Genomic DNA, 25,070 nt, shown 5'->3' on the forward strand with positions numbered 1-25,070 from the left:
TTCCAATATTCTGCTTTAGTTGAGTGTTCAGAGTCTGACAAGCATTGATCAACCAGAATATAGGATGGGAATTTGTCCTTAATTGCTTATACTGAACGTCTGACCTCCAAGTTCAGAGTACCATCATGGAAGGTTAGCTTGCAATACTCAATACCTTTTGTATCTCCTTTCTCCACTCCTAACTGAATCCAACTGCCCACGTCCCCTCTTGTATGCATTTACTCAATCTTGACATGGTTCTAAATACGAGTATATTTGCTGGTTGAGTGGGAGATGGATCAGAAGATTCTCCGGTGGACTGGATAACATTCCTACAATCTTTCAATCAGCAAATGGAGAAATTGTTGAGGCGCTATTCTAGAGAAATAGTGCTTATTCCAAGCACAAATCTGCCATCTTCTGCACGGATGACGGAAATCGTACTCACTCATGCTAGGTAACAAGCATAGGGAAAAGCACAGCCTGAAGCCAAACTTTGAGCATAAGGGTTCCTCAAAATAATTCTCCAAACTGGAGGAATACATAATGCAGCCATTTACAGGACCTTAATTAGGTACACAAAAATCCATAAAGATGCAATATAGAGAGTGAATGAGCAAAGATATAATGCAATTATCTGTATGGTTACAGTTATGTGTATAAACTATATAGAGTATTTAATTCTTGTTTCTTTTGTCTAATAGACATTGTTCTGGTCAGCAAGAAAGGGCAAATATGAAAATAAACAATGGAAACTGCAGTCAGGTCTTTAACCTACACACCAACATGCTTTAAGGATACCCATTATTAATCCTTCCTGTTTGTTAGCCTCCTGGGCATTGACTTGTCCAGACAGTAGAAACTTTTCTGCCAGAACAGTACATTTATGGAGGCAGCTTATCATTGCAAGAATGTTACAAGAATGAGTGTGTTGATTTTATTTTTTCCTGGAACAGAGAAAGCTAAAGGGTGACTGGTGGAAGGATACAAAATTATGAGGGGCAGATAGGTAAGATAGCAATGGTTTTTCCATGCTGCCCCTGCATATTCCAAATATCTTTCTCACTGTTGAATTAAGGGGATTACCTCACCTATATGGCAAATATCATGAGAAAAGAGTTAACTAGGCACCTAGAGCAGACAGAACAAGAATGGCAGCATTACAGACTTTCTAAAACTATAATTATTCAGAATATGTACTTGTATGCTGTGGTATCACTTCTTATAGATAGCTCATTGGAATCAACTTGCCAATAACGTCTGATATAAACCCTGGGAGGTCACTGAGACGCCCTTCTAATCTCTCCTCCCCAACCAGATTCTATCTGCCTATCACCTACACCAGTGACTCCCAGCAGGAGAGGGGTGGTGCAGTTACACATCCTGAGGGGGTGTTAGGGGAAACAGAAGTTTCTGGGCACAATAAGCACCCTAACTCGAGGCCCGAGACCTGACGGACTGTGTCAACTTGCTGTCATCGTCAAAATCCAACAGGCATTCACAGTTTAATTTTCTGTTTTAATTTAGTTGAGTAATTTGTCAAGAAAGCCAAAAATAATCTTGAGAGGGTTCTCATTGCCTCTTATAGCATTTCCAAAATGACAGCAAAGTGTGGAAAATCTCATACAAATCGGTGAAAGATTATCAATGCCTGCTCTATCAGAAGTGCTCACCACTGTTCTCAAAATGGATACCAGTATGTTAAAATCAATTCCTCTGCGTATTAACTCTGCAGCTCGTTGTATTAACAAAATGCGTGGAAACACTAAATATCAAAATATCAACTGTGCACAGAGCTACAAAAAACAGAATTTGGGATCATCTGGATGAGTCAACTGCGAGACAACAAGGCATTGCTAATGGCATATGGATGGTTTATCAGAAATAGAGAAGTTTATGAAGAGAAACGCACACAAAATGCTGGTGGGACACAGCAGGCCAGGCAGCTTCTTTAGGGAGAAGCACTGTCGACATTTTGGGCTGAGACCCTTCGTTCAGGGCTAACTGAAAGGAAAGATAGTAAGAGATTTGAAAGTAGAAGGGGGAGCGGGAAATGCAAAACGATAGGAGAAGACCGGAAGGGTAGGGTGAAGCTGAGAGCCAGAAAGGTGATTGGCAAAAGGGATACAGAGCTGGAGAAGGGAAAGGATCATGGGATGGGAGGCCTAGGGAGAAAGGAGGAGGGGAGCAACAGAGGGAGATGGAGAACAGGCAAAGTGATGGGCAGAAAGAGAGAGAAAAAAGAGGGGGGGAAAACTAAATATCTTAGGGATGGGGTAAGAAGGGGAGGAGGGGCATTAACGGAAGTTAGAGAAGTCAATGTTCATGCCATCAGGTTGGAGGCTACCCAGCTGGTATATAAGGTATTTCTCCTCCAACCTGAGTTTATGAAGAGATTTTCTTTTGTAAAAAGTTAAAATTGAAGCATTGAGAATCAATCTGCAATGAGCTCAAAGTGTATAATTGCTATCAACAAAATTAAAGCACGTCCATTAAATAGCTGAATATTTCACCAGTTAAGCCAAGAATGATGAAGAGTTTGAACGCTTGCTTCTTCATATTAAGTGCACTGTCTGTCAAAAGGCTGCTGCTTAAAATGTTTCTTTGATCTTCTTGAGACTGTGAATGAATTTTTGCTCAATGTCAACAAGAGCTTGGGAAACAAGATTGTACTTCTACATGGACATGTGGCATACCTAGCCGATCTGTGCAACAAAATGCTACGTTCTAAATATGAAACTGCAATTTCAATTTAATCCAGGCCAAAGATACAGTGCCCACCTTCATCGGAAAATTGGAAATATATAAGCAAAACACTGGGAGAAGAATGTCCTCACAATTTCCCTGGAAAGTATGGCACTCTGCTTGGTACTGCGCAAGCACTGCGCAGTCGGTGTGAACGGCTTGAGAGTTAAGTTGTAAGGTGAGCTTTTTTGACTTGATCCCCTAAATCGATTTGATTGAGTTTATCTTTAAAAATATTAAATCTCTTTCACAGATGGTGATTTGCAAGAGTGCTGAAGAAACATTTCCAGAATTGATTCAATGATTTGAACTATCTGGAAATTCTGGACAGGGTGACATCCCATTTCTTTCCAAGGTGGAAGAACAGGAAGGGAGCTTGCAAGAAGAAATTATCAAAATTCAAAATGATGAAGAAGCCAAAATGCTATTCAAAGATGCTGTGCTTTGTGGTGTGTGGCTACACTGTCATATGAAGCTTCCTGGTCTTTGGAGAAGAGCCAAACTGCTCTTCATTGCATTTCCATCCTCCTACCTTGCTGAAAGAAGCTTCAGTGCAGTGAACCACATACTCACAAATAAACAGAAACCGCTTGGACATTGTTACACATGGGGACTTAAGGCTTTTGCTGTCACAACTTGAACCAGATATTTCAACTCTTGCTAAGAACCAGCAGGCTCAAGGATCACGTTGATATTGAAGCTGTTGTACTGCACACCGGCTAGGTTTAAAGACAAATAAAAATTTAAAGCTCAATCCTTTTTCTCATGTTAGCGTATGGTAGACATGTTCTTATACTGTGGGGGCACCAGAAAGCATATTGTGTCTAAGAGGGATGTTGGCAAGTATGGAGGGGCTTTAGAGGGGGCACTCGGTTAAAAAAGTCTGGGAAGCATTGACCTGCACCACACCATTCGAGTTTCCTTTCCCTTCCCCCAAATAGATATCATTGCATTTCCCAATTTTCTGTAACCTACACACCCCACGATCCTTCCTCTCCCCTCCTGATCCATTCAGGCTCACCTCCCCCCCCCCCCACCTGATTTCATCAGCCTATCACCACGCATAATACCTACTGAGTCTTCTATCTCCACTCCTAACTGGATCCAGCTGCTCACCTCCCCTCTCTTAAATGGTACCTGTCTTGCTCATCAAGCTCCAGCATCTGTAGCCTAATGTGCCTCCACTTACTACCTTCCAGCCTCTACCTCCACCCACCTCTCCAGTCATCGTGATTCATCTACCTCATTTATTTCCTCTTTTTCTTATCTGGCTCTACTTATCTGCTGTCTCCCAGATCCACCCTTCCCCCTCTCCCACCTGACTCCATCTAGCCATCATTTAATTCCTGACGTGGTTCCACTTGTTACCTGCCCCGCCTTAGCCCTCCCTCTTAGTTCTTTATGCTGGCCATCTTCCCTTTATATTCAGTCCTGGTACGGGTCTTTTTTTAGCCACCACTTTACCTCCACAGATGCTGCCTGACCCACTAATTAGATTAGATTAGATTCAACTTTATTGTCGTTGTGCCGAGTACAGATACAAGGCCAAATGAAATGCAAAGAATAGTGTTATTTACAAAATAATTGTGAGTAAAAAGTAAGTGCTACAGCACATAAATATAAACGTACTGAGACAGTACAATATGGGTGCAATACTGCTTAGCGCTGTGATGTGAGGTTCAGCAGGGTCACAGCCTCAGGGAAGAAGCTCTTCCTGTGCCTGCTGGTGGGGGAGCGGAGGCTCCTGTAGCGCCTACCGGATGGGAGGAGAGTTAAAAGTCCATGGTTAGGGTGATAATGCTTTTCGCCCTGCCCAGGCAGCGTTTATGGTAGATGTTCTCACTGGTGGGCAATTGGGTGCTGATAATCCGCTGGGCAGTTTTCACCACCCGCTGGAGTGCTTTGCGGTCCGATACGGGACAATTGCCATACCTCACTGAGATGCAGTTGGTGAGTCTGCTCTCAATGGTACAGCGGTAAAAGTCCGTCAGTATCCTGGGACAGAGGTGAGCTTTCTTGATGTTCCGCAGGAAATAAAGGAGGAAATAAGTTCCTCCAGCAGTTTGTTTCTCATTTCAATATCTGGGTGGCAGGGTGGAGGTACGTCTCCACCAAAGGAGGTCTTCCCTCCGCTAGCCTGCAAGTCACCCTTGGACAAGGTGGAGCACCTGCTTAGGCCCTGATCAGGGTCACGTGAAGCCATGGGAGCAGGTGGTGGGTGATCATATGAGTAGCTGGTGTATTTCACAAGTCCTGGCTTTGCAAACATTGATGCCAGGTAATCTCTGAAGGGTATTAATGGCTGGGGGGGGGGGGGGGGGAAGAACACCTGTTTTGTAAAGACACTGCCCAGAAGGCAGTAATGGTAAACCACTTCTGTAGAAAAATTTGCTACAAATAATCATGGTCATGGAAAGACCATGATAGTCCATGTCATATGACATGGCACATAATGAATGAACGATTTCTTTGTCATTCAAGGACCTCTAACCTTCCCATGATTAGGAACCTTGCCATTTCCTCCTCCATCTTCTGGAATGTTTCACCTTTTACATGAGCTTTCCTCATTTACCCAGTCATGATGCAGCACCATGGGAGTAAATAGCATGTGTCTTGCATCTGAGAGCATCAGGGTTTGCTTTAAGCTCAGGAGTTAGGAGAGATATTGTGTGTTTTTTTTGTCAGACAGTCCCCTACTCATGGAAACCAAAACAAATCAGAATCCATGGCATTTTAGCAAGCAGCTAAATTTCACAGCCACAATATTCCAGCTGTGGAAATGCTAACATCACATTGTATAATGAATATTAATGAAAGTTTATCCTTGGATTTTTCATGACTATGCATCAAAAAAGTTATTTTACCAGGCACAATCGTTTGATCATTTTTAGGCAAACTTTTCAACAATATCTTAATTGACTTTCTTAAATTATGCTCCCAAATATTTTGTCCATCAAATGTGCAAGTTTATGAAAATAATGACAACTCCTCAATCATCCATAGTAACGCACACAAAGTGCTGGAGGGACTCAGCAGGCTAGGCAGCATCTATGGAAAAGTGTAAACAGTTAATGTTTTTGACTGAGACCCTTCATCAGGATTGAAAAGAAAGATGAGAAGTCAGAGCAAGAAGATGGGGAAGGGGAGGAAGAAGTACAAGGTGGTGGGTGATAGGTGAAACTCAGAGGAAGGGGGTGAAGTAAGGAGCCGGGAAGCTGATTGGAGAAAGAGATGCAGGGCTGGAGAAGGGGGAATCTGATAGGAGAGAGTAGATCATCATTGAAGAATGTGAAGGAGCACCAGAGGGAGGTGATAGGTAGGTAAGGAGAGAGGGAAACAAAAACAGGATTGATGAAGGGAGGGGGGCAATTACCGGAAGCTCGAGGAATCGATGTTCATGCTATCAGGTTGAAACCTACCCAAATGGAATACCAGGTGCTGCTCCTCCACCTCCCCCCTCCCTCCACTTTCTTCCCCTGACTTCTCATCTTTCTTTCCAGTCTTGATGAAGAATCTCGGTCTGAAACATCGACTGTACTCTTTTCCACAGATGCTACTTGGCCAGCTGAGCTCCACCAGAATTTGGTGTGCGTTGTTTTGGATTTCCAGCGTCTGCAGATTTTCTTGTGTTTGTGACAATTTCATTCATGCCTGGAAACACAATTCTACTAAAGTCAATCAGTCTAGTTGGGTTTTGCTAATTCTACTAATCAATTAAAAACCAGAAGAACTATTTACATTTGCTACCAGACAAATAAATAAGCTGCCCACTTGAATTAAATTCTAACGCTCATATGAACAACGAGCTTTCTGCCAAATCAAAACAAAAAAATACAAGCTAACCCACAAAATCCAAACTGAAATTTACAAATGGTGGAAATACTTAAATCAAACATTCAGGGGAAAATAATTAACATAATTTTAAAGAACCATATGATGTTAAAGTGCTCACAAAGAGAAGTTTTGACTCGTTTTGTAAATAGATGCAGATCTCATCAATTTTCAAACACATAAAAGAGTGGGAAATTTTTTTGAGAGATGACGGGTGACTGAAAAATAGTACATAGAGAGCTTCTTGCCATACTGAACTACGCTGATTTGGCAACTGAAAGTGTTACAAATAGCAGTGGCCAACTTGCTGATCAAGTATCACATCCCTGAAATACTTTAAGGCCAGCAATTGCTGATTCGTACAGGAATCACTGAACAGCTGCTGCTTTTTTCATCCCTTGTAGATGGGCTCAGATTATCAACACCAATTTCAACTGTACCTTTCGGCACCAACAATTCAGGAGAGCCGAAACAAATTTCCAAGAAACCACTGCTGTTTCAAAGCTGGAAGAAAATAAATTTATTTCAATTCATAAATTTAAACAAACTTTCTGGCTGATATTTAACCTGTCTTTAAACATGTGAAATAAAGTCCTAGATCACCAGTCATGGATTAACTCGCTCTTAAATTCAGGAATTGACTTCTCTTGGTCAGCAAACAGTACTGTATCTGTAATCCCAACAACCTCAATTACCGAGGTTACTAGTTCCATGGAAAATGAATGAAACTAGGTGTCACTGTTAACCTTAATAAACAATTAAAATTTTTGTAGCATGAAGTAAGTTATATTAATTGTGAAAAAAATAATCAGAGCTAAAACCTTTAAGTTCTATTTTCTAATTATGGTAAACAAAAAGAGCTACAATTCTGCACCTCAAAGTTTCTACAATTGCTTTCAGTCATGTTTATTCAACAATCAAAATAGTTTATAAAGTTGCAGTATCCTCACAGTTATCTGACATCTGCATCATGCTAGCATTTTCTCATTTTTAATTTATTGATCAAATTATACATTAGCACTAAAACTACGGTAATGAAATATTCCAAGCCACTGGATTTACTTGTTTCTAACTTTGGCAATGAAGCCGTATTATATAATTCAACCGTTTTATCTCTATTCTTAAAATCTCAAGTGGTTTATTTATCTATTTTAAAGTGACACTTAAACATCACAACATTAATTGCCAAATTAACCAAGGTGCAGTTTGGGCGGCCGGGGGGGGGGGGGGGTTCCACTTATTGCGTTCTCTTTGTATTTCACAATTAGGAGAAATCTACAATGACATGTGAAAATTGAAACATTCAGTTGCTGTGAAATGAAATACTAAAATCATCCAGATGTATGCATAAGGACATGTAAGGATTTATGCGGAAGAAGGTGGAGCCAGTGAACTACGCTACTAAAGGCAACATCCTCAGGATGGCTCATGGAGCAACTCCTTTCACTTGTTTGATGTCTTCTTTTTATTTCTGATGTCTTCTTTTTATTCTGCTATTGTTGGAGCCTGTTATCTACATTCTGGTGGTGTATTTTCGGGCCGATCGGGTGATCTGGCGCTTTGCTACCTCCGGGAGGGTTCCAGGAGGCTGTGGGCAAAGTGTGCGGCATGGACACCAGGAGTCCGTGATTGACTCCATCTCTCGCTGATTAAAGTGCCGAACAAGATTGAAATCATCGAAGTGGGTGCAGAGGGTGAGCGAGTGTTCAGTGCCCTCTACCAGACTCTCGCTCGCTGCTCTCGAGGGAAGGTCCTTGCGTTGGAGTAATCTCTCTCTCTCCCTCAATGCTGTCGGAGTTTGGTGCCAGAGCAAGGTTTAATCACTGCCGTTTGTAGATTTTGATTCTAATTCAGGCTTATGATATTTTCTAGTTCTTGGTCACACCTTTTTTGTTGCTGCTTTAGCCGAATTTTGAACCGGGGTGGCCTGCAGGTATTGAGTACTGAGCTGAGCTGAAATATTCCTTTTGATTTTGAGCTTCGTAGTCTGTGTTTTTGCTCACGATTTTGTTGCCGCTTGAGTGTTTTTTTTTGGAGCGGGGGTGGGGTGTGGGTTTGACGTTTCTCTCTGAACATGTTGCTTCCATAGTTCTCGTTTTGCGGTTTGCTACAGGGAAGACAAATTTCAGGGTTGTACGCAGCATACAAACTTCGATAATAAAAGTACTTTGAATCCTGAATCTTTGAATTTTATTGAAATGAGGACTTCCTTTTCTATGCCATTTGGTACTGAACCAAAAAGAAATTGAATTTGATGTGAAGGCCACGCGAGTCAACAATGGCAACACAGTTAAAATCATTTTAAACTGCAATATAGCAAAATTGTATTGCATTCACATTGGCATAATCAGGAAACTGGTTTCCAGATTTTTCACAGGTATTTTTTTTGTCATGGCATCATTCTAATTTTAAGCTAACGAGAACAGCATTAGCAGCGATACAGTATGTAAAATTTGCCTCCAACATTCTATTCTCATTGCTTTGAAAAGGGACAATTTTATTAGTTACTCCAAAATCAAGTTTTACTGAGCCTTTAAAGGGCCACTTTCTGTCCTCAATTAGATCTACAAGCTCCTGCAACCACATACAGAACCGTAAATCAAATCCCTTGACTGTTTTTCCCATGGAGATCACTGTCGGCTTCCTAGCTTCAAAAACATTTCATGCTGCTGCCACTGATCCCTGCAAAAGCTCAGGTTTTTTGCTCACGGTTGCATAAGGGTGGTCACAACTATACCAAGCTTAATGAGAGAAGACACAACAGCATTCAAAACAAACACTGAAAACTCTTGCATTACAGGCTTCCCAAATCATGGCCATTATGAAACGGGGTTCATGTAGTATTAATTTTTATAGATAACCTCCTTGGAAATACCCTGACGATATCATCTGGCATAAACCTCGGAGTATTTCTGTGAATCCCTTGAGCAAACAATATGTCTCCTCTGTGGACAATATTCTTTAAGCAGCCTGTTCAGGTTCTCTTGACTACTAGAAAATTTCCAAACATCCCCTGTCCCACAACCATCACGTGCATTTGTTAAGTCGAAACAATTCCACGCAGCTGGATGAGTCATTTAAAATTACTTTAAAAGTTTCAAAGCATTTTGAAACATAGAAACATAGAAAATAGGTGCAGGTGTAGGCCATTCGGCCCTTCGAGCCTGCACCGCCATTCAGTATGATCATGGCTGATCATCCAACTCAGAACCCTGTACCTGCTTTCTCTCCATACCCCCTGATCCCTTTAGCCACAAGGGCCATATCTAACTTCCTCTTAAATATAGCCAATGAATCAGCCTCAACTGTTTCCTGTGGCAGAGAATTCCACAGATTCACCACTCTCTGTGTGAAGAAGTTTTTCCTCATCTTGGTCCTAAAAGGCTTCCCCTTTATCCTTAAACTGTGACCCCTCATTCTGGACTTCCCCAACATTGGAAACAATCTTCCTGCATCTAGCCTGCCCGATCCCTTTAGAATTTTATACGTTTCAATAAGATCCCCCCTCAATCTTCTAAATTCCAGAAGATAGATAGATATATATATATATATTTAAAAAAAATAAAAGAGATGGTATACTTCGTGAATTTCAACTGTACTCTTTCATCACCAATGTTGTGCACTTAATGTCAGGAGTATTTGATTAAGATTGTAAATATATTAGTTGATTAAGCATTCTTGTTTGTTTAAATAATTTATTATGGGTTATATGTAAAAATACATGAATTACACGTCATGATGCCATCACTTGGTAAGTGCACGCCTTGCTTAAAGTAAAACTTAACATACATGAATTATCTTTTAAACAATCCCAAGACAACCACTGTACCAGCCTGTTGAAGTGCAGTAAAATGTTCAAGTGTAAAAAATGCTCAGTGAGAAATAGTTAAGTTTTTAAAAAGTGTAGCATGCTTTTTTCTTCTTCAGAGCAAGCAGCACATTTTCTTCGCAAAAAGACAAATTTCAGAGTTGTATTCTGTATACATGCTTTGATCATAAAATGAACCTTTGAACAGGAAAGATGATTTGAGTTTAAAAAAAAAGGTTAAAAAATAGAAGAATTCACACATTCATAAACAGTGAGTACCGGGTGATAAAAATCATTAAAAACAAAAGCAGAAACGGCTGGCTGCATCAGAAAGATTGATGTGTTCGATTGATCAATGGATAATGGACTGATGTATGCTGAGCTAACTCAGCTGTATTTTAAAGTAAATAAAATAACTAATGAGAAGTGAGTGCTAGTTTTGCTGTGTACACTGTGAAGGCATACAGCTTCCTTTGAAATTTAACTGCTCCATCAAAACCAGCTGAAATGAGCTTTGCTGATATTGTGAAAGTAATGGAAGAACATTTAGAACCAAAACCATTGTCGATTGCAGAACACTTTAGGTTTCATAAGCAGAATCAAAAGGAAGGAGAGTCCATCTCAGCAGAAGTAGTTGAATTGAAGAGATTGTCTGAGCATCGTCATTTCAATGATGGGCTTAACGATGCTCTGAGATTGTTCAGTTTGTGGAATCTTATAAGAAAGCATTCAAAAATGGCTCCTTACTGAAGCAAAACTTACATTTTAAAGAGCAGTTGAAATTGCTGTGTCAATGGAAACAGCAGACAGAGATGCAATTGAGTTGCAGTCTGGAATGGAAGTGAGTGCGAATAAAATTGCAAAGTCTAAACAGAAACCAGCCTGGCTGAACAAATTATGCAACCATCATGGTAAGGGCTCATATACACCAGATCAATGTACATTTAAAGATGAAACTTGTAGAAAACACAACAGAGCATGACACATACAAAGAGCATGTCAGGCAGACAAAAATAAATGGAATGGACAGGGAAGAGATAAAGATCAAGCTGCACTTTCAAAAAGAGCACTAATCTGCATGCTGTTGATGAAAAATCTGATAATGACGAGAGTGACACAGGGTGGGGTACCTTGAGATTTACAATGTGAAAGCTAACAATAGACAAGCAATAAGGCTTACACCAAAAGTAAATGACAAATTAATTAAAATGGAACTGGACACTGGCTCAGCTGTTTCAGTCGTCCCACAAAATGCATTTGAACAGCATTTCCAAGATACTGAACTGAAGCCTGCAGATATCCAACTAAAAACTTATACCGGAAAAAAAATAACTCCAGTGGGAATGACTTTTGCAACAGTGAAATACAACAACCAACAAGCCACATTGAGCTCGTATGTGGTAAAAAAAACAGGAGGGCCAGCAATGTGGGGGCATGATTAGCTGAGACAACTACAACTTGATTGGAGATCCATCTACCATTTGCATGCCACATCCCCTGTAATAGCATTAACTGAAAGCAGATTAAGAAAGTTACTAGATGATGCCACAACAGTGTTTAGGAATGGCATTGGAAAATTCAAACATATCAAAGATAAGTTAGTGTTAAATGAAAATGCCACACCCAAGTTTTACAATTCCTTATACCAACATTGATAAAGTTGCCAACGAGCCAGATCACATGGAAGCTGAAGGAATTCTTTCCAAGGTTGAGTGGTGCCCACAGGCAATGTTAATGGTCCCAGTAGCAATGAAGAATCCAGTCTGTCAGGATCTGTAGTGCTTTTAAGGTCACCATTAACCTAGTACTATAACTAAATAATTTCCCTCTTCCCAGGATAAAGGTCATCTTTGCAAACCTTCCTGGAGGCAACACTTCAGCTAAGTTGAGTTAGCCGAGACCACTAACAGATGGAGATGGAAGATGAGTCAAAAGTATTTCTCACCATTAACACTTACAATAATAGGCTTATTTTTGGAGCGGCATCTACACCTGACAATGAAAGCTATGGATCAGGTACAGTAAGGTTGTCTAGGCACTCAGAGTTACCAGGATGATATTATCGTTACCAGTAAGGATGACAAGGAACATCTCCAAAATCTGAAGACAGTGTTTAAAAGATTAGAAGATTGCAGACATGACAAGTGCGAATTCTTTAAACCAAGCTTCACTTATTGCGATCACACCATCGATGCACAAGGATAACGCAAGGGTGCTGGGAAAATTAAAACAGTGGTGGATGCCCCAAGGACATGTCATGGTCATGGTTCTTTTTAGGATTTGTCAATTACAATAACAGGTTCCTGCCAAACACAACTACTGTGCTCCACCCCTTGAATTCATTGCTACAGATTGGGAAGAAATGGCAATGGACAAAGCAGTGTGAGGTGACTTTCCAAAAGGTAAAGGAAATGGTGCTGTCAGGCACTGTACTCAGACCTTCTGATCCATATTGTCAAGTGAAGCTTGCCACACATCCAGAAGAAAGATTCCAGAGCCGTCAGACCCACTCCTACAAGAGTCAAGTTCTACAACCACCACAGAAGAGGCCCCAGAACCCAAGATTGTTTCACAGCCCAAGATTCACCTGCCAAGCAGAGAGATCCCACTTGTTAGGAAAGACGTTATACCACAAGAGTAAGAAAGCTACCACAGGAATTAAATCTTTAGGCTTGAATGGGCCAATTTAAATTTTACTATGTTGTGTATGTCTGTATGTTAGTTATATTATTTAGTATTCTATATTGAATTGGAATTTATAGCCATAGCAGGGAGCAATGTTGTGCATTTAATATATCAGTAATATTGTAAATACAATCTTTGATTAAGCTTCCTTCTTTGTTTAAATAATTCATTGTGGGTTATTTGTAAAAAAATACATCAGTTGCAAATATCCTGATGCCATCACATGATACTTAAGCACTTTGCTTAAATTAAAACATACACCAGTTATCCCCTAGCTCCTTTATTTCCCTTTCAATTAGTTTAATGTTTTAGAGTTACAAAACATGACAAACACCACTCTTTCTTTTTTAAGGTAACACACACAAAATGCTGGAGGAACTCAGGAGGTCAGGCTGCATCTATTCGAGAGGAATAAAGATTCAATGCTTCCGGCTGAAACTCTTCAAGGGGGAAGAAGCCAGAATAAGGTGTGAGGGATGGGGAGGGAAAGGAGCAGGTGAGGAGAAGGTAAGGGGTAAGAAGGGTGCCAGAACGTGGAATAGAAAAGGAGAGAAAGGTAGGAGGGAGGAATTGAAATTCATGCCATCAGGTTGGAGGCTACCTGGGCAGAATACAAAGTGTTGCTCCTCTAACCTGAGATCTGCATCCAGCACAGCACATCATTCTACACAATGTCTGCCACCTTCAATCGGCTTATACCATCAAATGCACCTTTACCTTACCCACCCTCACCAATTTCCACTTTCCTCTCTCCATGGTCCCCTTGCCAATTCCGTTACACATGCACGGAGCGGGAACTACGACAGAGGAGTATGATTATTTGTTTTAACTGAGTTAGTAACGCTCTCACAATTGATGGGACACAGTACACATTTGTCCCTCCCCACTGACCTCACCCTGGCAATTATTCCTGTGAACAAAACAAGTACTACACCTGCCATTCACCAACTCCCTCACCTTCATTCAAGGCTCCAGATAGTCCTTCGAGTTGAGGCAAAACTTTACCTGTAAGTCTGTCAGGGTCATCTACTATATGCGGTGTTCCCAGTGCAGCCTCCTCTACATCAGTGAGACCTGGCATAGATTTGGGGGCTGCTGTGTGTGGTGAACTATGTGCCTGTCGGGACACGCCCCCTGCTGACTGCTCCTGTGGCTCCTCCCACAGGCCCCTGTATAAAGGAGATCTGAGGCCTGACGCTCGGCCTCAGTCTCCAGGACATTGTATGATAGACACTCACTCCTGGTTCCTTCTTCCAGTCAATAAAAGCCGATATCTCGCCTTACGTCTCAGTGTGAGTTATTGATGGTGCATCACTGTGTCAAGTGATATTGAGGGTTTGATTAACACTAAAGGGAAACATATAGGAGGTGCAGAGTGCTCAAACAGAAGAGGCATTTAAAGAGTATAGTGCTTAGCAAGATATCAGGATAGCAAGATGTTTAATGAGATAAAATTAAGGAAAATCCTATGGCATTTTTTCCACATGTTAAGAGCAAGATGGTGGCCAGGAAATGAGTGGGGCCTATTAAATGACCAACTGAAATGTTCTATCCAGGGAACAATCTGGTGAATCTCATTTCCAGATTTCCATTATCTACAATTTTGAACATTTGCTGCAAAAATAACAACAGTAGGCTAATCACTTGTAGCAGAGAGAACAACAGATCACCACGGCATATAAAACTGAAGGTGACACAGCAAAAAAAACTGTTGTGAAAATCTTCATGAATCACAAACTACATTAAGGTAAGCCACAATAACATTGTGCCACTAATATGACATAAACCAATTTCTAAGTACCTGAATAATTGGAATTGAATTTGTGGCTACTAGATAGTGAAACCTACCCTCTTCTTTCTCTTCCAAATCTCAATGATATGTATCTGTGATAGTTCTAGTAATCCAATACATTGCTACAAAATTGTATAAAATTTCATAACAGTTGTGTCTTCATTCATTCATATTGCACAGGGGCACAAGTTCATTCCAGTCTCTGTTGACCAGAAAATCTCTGCGCATTCTCATTGCAAATGTAGACTCAGCCTCATAACTATGAGGAGGTTTATTGTTTTCAAAGACATTCACTTTTTGGCTTTGGATGCAACTTTTTTTTCTTTATTTAAACAATTTAAATACAGGCAACACACACAAAATGCTGGTGGAACGCAGCATGCCGGGCAGCATCTATAGGGAGAAGCGCTGTCGACGTTTCGGGCCGAGACCCTTCGTCAGGACTAACCGAAAGGAAAGATACTAAAGGATTTGAAAGTAGGAGGGGGAGGGGGAAATGCAAAATGATAGAAGACCGGAAGGGGTGGGGTGAAGCTGAGAGCTGGAAAGGTGATTGGCAAAAGGAATACAAAGCTAGAGAAGGGAAAGGATTGTGGGATGGGAGGCCTAGGGAGAAAGAAAGGGGGAGGGGAGCACCAGAGGGAGATGGAGAACAGGCAGAGTGATGGGCAGAGAGAAAGAGAGAAAAAAAAGGAGGGGAAAAAGAAAGGGTCTCGGCCCGAAACGTCGACAGTGCTTCTCCCTATAGATGCTGCCTGGCCTGCTGTGTTCCACCAGCATTTTGAGTGTGTTGCTTGAATTTCCAGCATCTGCAGATTTCCTCATGTTTGCCTTTTAAATACAGGCAGATTTGAATAAACCTGTGCTTATAAAAACATGCAATGTTCTTTCAGAAGTTCATGTATTTCATTATTCTGAACTTGGTGAAATTGGTATAATCTATTCACAATATTTTCCCTCATCCCCACCCCTAACACCCACCCCCTCCCCACATCCCTTTGTGCAATTGACTAAAATTTCAGTTAAAAAACATCTGACACATTTTAATGCTAGTAATGGAATTATTGGTTCCTCATAACAGGAAAAGTAATTTAAGGCATCTTTTTGTAAGTTATCTTAAAGACCTGAGCATCAACTTCCATGATTAAGTATCAATTATTAAATCTTTCATTTCCCATCAAATGGTCTGCTGAAAACAAATATTACATGGTCAGCTTGCTCGTGAAAAGGTAAACATGTTTGCTTCATTCAAACAACACCGGTTTAACATTATCGTTATATAAAATATTCATCATGACTGAAGAAAAAGCTTTAAAACAGGAACAATTTTCAAGTCGTCACTTTTATCGTCATTTCAACCATAACTGCTGGTACAGTACACAGTAAAAATGAGACAATGTTTTTTCAGGACCATGGTGTTACATGACACAGTACGAAAACTAGACTGAACCACGTAAAAAAAACAACACAGAAAAAAACTACACCAGACTATAGACCTACCCTAGACTACAAGTTCCTTTCATCAAATTCAAACTTCCAATATCTTAAATCAATTAACTTTTACATGAAGCAAGAACGCATGGCTAATCTTATATATCTATGCTCATGAGTTGGGGAGGCTCATTTGGAGCAATTTTGACAAGTACCTGCAGGGTATTTTGTAGCTGATATTCATCCCAGTACACCAGTGAGAACAAAAGAATGGTGATTAGGGTGCCAATAAAGCAAACTGCTTTGTCCACATGGATGATTTGGGCTGAAGGGCCTGTCTTCATACACGGTGATGATGGTTTGGTTGGAAAACATTGTTCAACAACTTGCTGTAGCTTAGATAATTGTACTTCAACAACTAAAACTATCTCTCAACATGTAAGCTGTGACACCAAAATGGAGTATTCCTCTCCCTGGTTGCCATGTAGATCAGCTTCACCACACTTCTTTGTTGCTATACTCAGCGAATACCTTAACATCAAAGGAAACCGCTCTCACATTACCTCTGGTTTTCAACCCTTCTATCCATATTTGGACCACAAGTATAAGGTCTGAAGTCAAATTCCCCCGGTGAATTCCAAACCAGCTATCTGTGAGCAGATTAACTAAGGGCTATTAATATGTTGCCAACGCTTCTCTGTTGATTAAGGACCCATCTATATTGCTGGGTAAACTTTTTTTTAAAAAATGCAACAGAATTAGATTTTCAATACAGACAAAAAAAGCCCATAATTTACAAAAACTAGTAAATATATTCACCTTGGGGGCAAAGGGGCAAGGATGCTCAAGCTACATAAACAATTTTTGTGTCTGAAACAAAACAGATGGTACTTAATAATGACAGACATTGTCTTATGGTTCCTTTCTGAAAAGAGGATGCTGTCCAAGTTGCACGCCATCTTGGACAATGTCTCCCATCCACTCCATAATGTACTGGTTAGGCACAGGAGTACATTCAGCCAGGGACTCATTCCATCGAGATGCAACACTGAGCGTCATAGGAAGTCATTCCTACCTGTGGCCATCAAACTTTACAACTCCTCCCTCGGAGTGTCAGACACCCTGAGCCAATAGGCTGGTCCTGGACTTATTTCCACTTGGCATAAATAATTAAATAATAATAAGTTAGTTATGGTTTTATATTGCTATATTTCTACACTATTCTTGGACTGTAACGAAACCCAATTTCCCTCGGGATCGATAACGTCTGTTTGTCTTCTGAGAGTCAGATGGTGTCCTTCCACAACTGCCAGTCATTATTCTTTAGCAAGAAAATGGCACTGATGGTCAGGAGTGATGGGCTACACTACTTCCAACTCTCCACTCCACCCAGCCCTAGAAACAGATCCTGGGAGCTTGGCAACTGGCCCTCAGAGGCAAGGCAGGCTGACTCCCTGAAACATCTGATGGCAGTTAACCACCCTTACCACTATTCCCAGTGACAGTTGCTGCTGACCCAGATCTACACATGCCAATTCTTCCCTGTGGATTCCAAGTGCTGTTACCAGACAGAGTAGGAGGAATTGTAAATGCCAGTGTGTGAGACAGAAAGAGAGCATCACGTTTTGATGGAGTGACTGTGTCACGGGTAACCCTAGTTTGTAACGGGTCTAGAATAGACCCTATGAGCTGTGCTGCTGTTAAGAGAGAGAAGGAGGCGTCCAATGTGGGGGAGAGGGAGGGGGAGGGGGTGGGGGAGGGGGAGGGGGAGGGGGAGGGGGAGAGGGAGGGGGAGAGGGAGGGGGAGAGGGAGGGGGAGAGGGAGGGGGAGAGGGAGGGGGAGAGGGAGGGGGAGAGGGAGGGGGAGAGGGAGAGGGAGACGGAGAGGGAGGGGGAGAGATATATATTATGGTTTCTCTACCAACTTGTTTACCTTTTCCCCCGAGGTCACTTGCCTGCTTGCAAAAGTTCCTGCAGAGAGAGAGAGGGCGGAGCAGGTTGATGGACAATTGATGTCCAACACGTGGAGATAAAAGCCAGGTCCGCGGTTACACGCACAGACGCGCAGTTTCGGACACTGAACGAGCATTATTGCACCCACAGGAAGGTGGGTGTTTTGGAGGATCGATTCTGGGAAATTGATCGGTGGCTCACAGAGTGAAAAGGTGTGACCGGTGGGGAATTATCTGTGTGTCCATCCTTGCCTGGGTGATAATTCCACCACCGAAGAATGGTCACATGTTATTATAGTCACAGTCGGTGACTTCTACAGGACTTCGGAGAACAACTGGGATTTTGGAAGGCATCAGTTCATCTCTCTCCAACGCTACTCAACTAAATACCACAAACTGAACTCTCTACATCATTGTAAGACTGTACCCATTTACCTCTAGGTTTGAAAGAGCCCAGTTTTGTTCCCATTTATATATCTCTATCATTGCTAACCTGTTTGATATATCTGCATTTATAGTACTGTACTGAGTAGTTACTAATAAACACTATTAGTTATTAGCAATGCCAGACTCCAATGTGTTTACCATTTCTGCTGGTTCTTTAACCTGGTCACGGGGTACGTGACAACTGATACAGCATTTAGTACTGATATCCCTGGTCAAAAATACAGTGATAAAGGCCTATAATTATGGATCCCATACATTCCAATGATTCACATTTTAGATACTCCTGATGACTGAGATAAGATTGGCCAAATTGAATGTGAGTAAATACATACGATTTGCTCTGCTTTTTGTGAATAATACAAATTTGGGCAATTTTCCATATGATGAGGTAACTCTAGGTCTGGTTCAATAGTCTTTAGCAGTACAGTGAAAAGAATTAGTTGTCTGGTCCTATAACCTTTGATCTATCCAATGGTGTCAGATGTCTCTTGATTTCATGAGGGGTGAATCACATTGGTGGTCTCTTCTGAAAGAAGCAAAGTTTTGTTTGGCCTATCTGGTCAGTGATGGCTGCAATTGCTTCAGTTCTACATATGGAGCTTTGCCTTGTCCACATTGACATGTTTCTCTCCCCATGCCCCAGTTAGCTGTTTAATTATTCAACCCCATTCACAACTGGATGGGCCAGATTTGAATCAGTTGATTGTGGAATTGTTCAACAGCCTGTTGCTGTCTGACCTGCACATAGTCTTGCACTGTATTTTTTTGAGAGAATTCTTAGGGATAGGATTTATGAACGTTTGGGAAAACTAATGAAGGTTTGATAGTCTAATGAATTGTGAGCATTGCCTAATTAAGGACGGTGTGCACGACTCTCTGCAGGCCAGGTCTCATTTCACTAACTTGATTTTTTTTTCGGTGACTGATGAAAGTGTAGACTTGTGGATGTTGGCTACATGAACTGTGGGATTCAACATGCTCCCTCATAGTATGCTCATCTAAAAGATTCGGATGTATGGGATCTACAATCACACACAGAAAGAGATCCTTCAAATGCTTGGCCAACACACAGAAACAGAGAAAGGTGTATATCTGCAATGTGCTGTCAAGGGTGGTGATGAAGTCAGATAAGATGGAGGTGTTTAAGAGATTCTTCAATGGGAACATGAATATACAGAGAATGGAGGGATATGGACCTTATACTGGTAGAAGGGATTAGTTTGTGGGCTGAAGAGCTTGTACCTGCGCTATAGTCTCCTATGTTCAAAGTTTTAAATACACTATATGCTCCCCTCATTGTGCCTTCTCACTGTTCTCATTTGAGCCCTTTGATAATTTTATTATAGTGAGCAATTGTGGTAGATTATGGTTCTGTTGTTGTTAATGCTAGCCCATCCAAAGATCTCCACAAATGCACAATGTACACTTCCAAACTAGTTATGAACCTATCTGAAACTCAGCCATGTAGTCGTGTCACACTTCACTGTCCTCAACTTTGCTTATATAAGGACTGTTACCCCTATCAATACTGACACAGCCAAAAACATCGGTAGCGCAGTAGAACTGCAGCTACTATAGTAGTGTCACACATCCAGTGACCTGGCTCCGATCCTGACCTCCACCCTACTCCTTATTCTGATGTCGTCTTCTCCCTGTGACTGCACAGGTTTCCTCCGAGTGTTACAGGTTCCTCTCTCATTCCACAACAATTCACTTGGTCCATCTCAGACACATCTCTCACCTTTCTCGATCTCTCGGTGTACATCTCTGGAGATAGACTGTCCACTGACATCTTCTATAAACCCACTGACTCCCATAGCTACCTTGATTATACCTCTTCCCACCCTACCAAATGCAAAAATTCTATTCCCTATTCCCAGTTCCTCCGTCTCTGCCGCATCTGCTCCAAGGATGAGGCTTTCCGTTCCAGGACATCTTGAATGTCCTCTTTCTTTAAGAATCGTGGTTTCACTTCTACAGTCATCAATGATGCCCTCACCCGCATCTCCTCCATTTCCCGCACTTCGGCCCTCACCCCATCCTCCCGTCATCTCAACAGGGACCATGTCCCCCTTGTCCTCACCTATCACCCCACCAGCCACCGAATCCAGCATATTATCCTCTGCAACTTCCGCTACCTTCAACAGGACCCCACCACTAAAGACATCTTTCCCTCTCTGCTTTTCGCAGGGATCGTTCCCTCTGCGACTGCCTGGTCCACATGTCCCTCCCCACAGATCTCCCACCTGGCACTTATCCCTGCAAGCGTAAGTGCTACACCTGTCCCTACACCTCATCTCTTACCACCATTCAGGGCCCCAAACAGTCCTTCTAGGTGAGGCAACACTTCACTTGTGAGTCTGTTGGGGTAATCTATTGCATCCGGTGCTCCCAGTGCGGTCTCCTCTACATCAGCGATACCCGACACAGATTGGGGGACCGCTTCATCGAGCACCTCTGCTCCGTCTGCCACAACAGACAGGATCTCCCGGTTGCCACTCACTTCAACTCTGCTTCACATTCCCATTCGGATATGTCCATACATGGCCTCCTCTACTGCCATGATTAAGGCCAAACTCAGGTTGGAGGAGCAACACCTCATATACCGTCTGGGTAGTCTCCAGTCCCTTGGCATGAACATCAAATTCTCCAACTTCCGGTAATTCCTTCCCTCTCCCTTCCCCTATCCCACTTTCATTCTGCCTCCCCTTCTAGCTGCCTATCACCTCTCTCATGAATCTGCCTTCTTCTACTACCCACAGTGCTTTCCCCTTAGATTCCTTCTTCACCTCTCCAGACTATCCCCTCCCTGCTTCCTCTCCTCCACCCCTTGATCTTTCCTCTGATTGGTTTTCCACCTGGCACATTCCAACCTCCCCCTACCTTCTTTATAGGGCCCCTGCCCCCTCCTTCTTCAGTCCTGACGAAGGGTCTCGGCCCGAAATGTTGACTGCTCCTTTCAACGGATGCTGCCCTGCCTGCTGAGTTCATCCAGCTTCTTTGTACATGTTCATTCCACAACTTTGCTGGTAGGCTACACTTGCTAACGTAGGTTGTCCCTGGTGCAGGAGAATTGGATGGGAGGGTGTGTGGGTGGGAAGGTTAGCATGTTAATAAGCTAAGGCTACAAAGAAAACAAGTGGGGGGAAAGGGACTGGCATTGATTTGGAAGTCAGTAGACTTGATAAACTAAAGGGCTTCCTTTAATGTAATCATTTAATGTGAAAATATGTTCTTCAAGTCTGAGAAAGCAGTAGTTCTACCAAGCTATACTTGACCCCACTCAGAAAGAGCATTGACCCTTGTTAAGTTTTCAGGGCATGATTTATCAGTTGATGCCATGAAACCTATCAATAGGAGAGGATGTGTCCAGGACTTTTAAAAAGCAACTTGGGTTGAAAGGCGTGATCCTGTGAAGGTCCACTCAGCTATAAAGATACAACCAGAACCAACCACACCTGAACTTCGCACTAAGTATCTTAAACATGCTATTCATATGATACTAATACTGAAAATCATCCTGAGCTGGGTATTGCTCCAAGACGAGCTAGTGTGGTATGCCCAAGTACAAAACCTTCATGAAAGCAATACAATTTTAATTACCCAAATTAAAATTGAGGCATACAATCAGATCCCATCCAGTATACAGACTATGATTCAGTCACATCAGGTTGTTGCTCAACTGTCTGAGAAATGGCTCTCTCAACTCCGTCCCTTGTTCCCAGTAGCACAGTTGACGGGACTTGCAGAAACATTATCCTCCCCAAATCTGGTCAGTGCCAGGTAGTCCACCCAATATTATTCTTCCAAACAGCAGAAGCCCCAAAAATCCAGCTCATCCATTTGCATGATGTCAGAGGGAAATAAAGGCAGGGATTTTTTGAAAAACAGTGTTTTTCAAAGAAAATTTATATTTTAAGTGATATGAAACAAAAACAGATGAATGAATGATCTTTATTGTCATTATACAATACAATTGCTTCATCGTACAATGAGATACAATGAAACTCTGATAGTCTTGGATAAGGAAGCACCTTTGGAAAGAGATTCAGTATTTCAAATTCATTATCATTCTTCACTACTGAACGAGTCAGGGGTTCTTAAAAAAATACAGAGGAAAGGGCATTTTATAATAAATCTGAAATGACTGGATGGTTTATTATTTCACTTGTAATGTGGGATTTCCAACAACACAGAGTTCCTTCTGTACTGCGTTTTAGACTAGTCATAATATGACTGCTTTGGTGTATGTGACAGAACAGGTTGGCAATGCAAATCCTCCTGCTAATTTTGCCCCCTTGCCCCTTTAGTCACTCCTCCTTGTCCTGACCTGCCCTAGTTTCCCCAGATGTTCAAACACTTTGCTCTCCTGTTCTGCAATTCTTGGGAGTTCACCATTTATACACCCCAACAGTAACACAATCACTAGCTTGGCTCAATCCCTTCAGTTAACATGCTCTATTGATTTATAATTCATAAAACTAAGGGTTCTAGACACGGGCATTTCCAACAGTGTCACTTATTTTCACTCACACCATTACATTGGTTTGTAGGTAGCAGAACGGCCCCAAAAGACTCAAGGGACAGTTCGGGGCATCCTACAGTAATGCCTGGGTTAGTGGAAGCACCTTACACAGGAAACACCACTGGTGGGGAGGCTTTATTCTTTTATATTCATCCGAGCATGTGAACACTGATCTATGGGTTTAACTAAGGCATTTGTTGTGGAATGAACCTGTAGGATGTTAGAATCCCTATTTAAATACATCTGAAATAATTATTATGGTTTGGTCATGTCATTATAAACACACCCTCCCCACCAACTGCAGAATTTCCTAGTCCGTCTAGCCAGGTGGAGGCAGATTTAAATGCTCAGTCTGGCTTTGCTCGGGAGATGTGGAGGTTGGAGTTGATGGTTGATGAATAGTGGTTGACTTACATTGAAAAGTTAAGACAGAGTTGGTCAGGGAGAAAGCCTTTGGATATTTGTAAATTTTTGTACATACATGCTTCTTCTCTTCACAACTTTTGGGCTGGCTCTAAATAAAACCCCTTGCACTTATGTGCCGTTGCAGCTTACCATCTGTTTTTTTTCCAACTGGTGTCCCTTGTCGGACACGCTTACCCGCACCTGATAGCACAGTGTGACAGTGTAAAACATCAAAATTCAAAGTACGTGTACATCATATACAACATTTTCTTGCAGGCATACTCAATAAATCTATAGAATAATAACCATAACGGAAACAATGGAAGTCCGTATCAACCTGAGAGTTCAACCAATGTGCAAAAGACAACAAACTGTGCAAATACAAAAAGAAAGGAATAATAATAAATAAGCAATAAATAAAGAGAACATTTGTTGTAGGAACATTTCAATGATGGGCGAGTGAAGTTATCTGCTTTGGTTCAAAAGCCTGATGGTTGAGGGGTAGTAACTGTTCATGAACCTGGTGGTGCGAGACCTGAGGTAGCAGCAAGAAGAGAGCATGTCCTATGTGGGGGTCCTTGATGATGGATGCTACTTTCCTGCAACAATGCTCCATGTAGATGTGCTCAAGGGTGGGGAGGCTTTTACCTGTGATGGACTGGGCCATATCCACTACCATTTGTAGAATTTTTCATTCAAGGGCGTAGGTGTTTCCATACCAGGCTGTGAAGCAACCAGGCAATATAATCTTCTATAGAAGTTTGTGCAAGTTTTAGATTTCATGCTGAATCTTCACAAACTTGTAAGGAAGTAGAGCTGCTGCTGTGCTTTCTTCATAATTCTGGGCACAGGACAGGGAAGTTGCTGGCCCTTTCCACCTCTGATCCTCCAAGAAGGTCAAGCTCCTGGACCTCCGGTTTCCTCCTCCTAAAGTCAATAATCAGCTCCTTGGTCTTGCTGACGTTGAGTAAGTGTTCGTTGTTGTGGCACTGCTCTGCCAATTTTTCAATCTCCCTCCTAGACGTTGATTCATCGCCCCCTTTGATTCAGCCTATGAGAGTGCTGTTGTCAGCAAACTTGAAAATGAAGTTGGAGCTGAGCTTAGCCACACAATCAGCAGGGGGCTAAGCACACAGCTTTGTGGTGCACCTTTGCTGTGCACCTTTGCTGATGAAGATTATGGAGGAAATGCTGTTACCAATCCAAACTGACTGGGTTCTGCAAGCGAGGAAATTGATGATCCAATTGCTCAAGGGAATGTTGAGGCCAAGGTCTTGAAGCTTATTAATTAGTTTTGAAGGGACGTTAGTACTGAATGTCAGGCTGTGGTTGATAAAGAGCATCCTAATCATCTTTGCTGTCCAGATGTTTTAGGTTTAGAGCGAAGAGCCAATGAGATGGCACCTGTTGTGGAACAGATCCAAGTTGATTCTCAGGCAGGATATGATATGTTCCATCACCAACCTCTCA

This window comes from Hypanus sabinus, chromosome 26 (assembly GCF_030144855.1).
Source record: "Hypanus sabinus isolate sHypSab1 chromosome 26, sHypSab1.hap1, whole genome shotgun sequence".
Taxonomy (NCBI): Eukaryota; Metazoa; Chordata; class Chondrichthyes; order Myliobatiformes; family Dasyatidae; genus Hypanus; species Hypanus sabinus.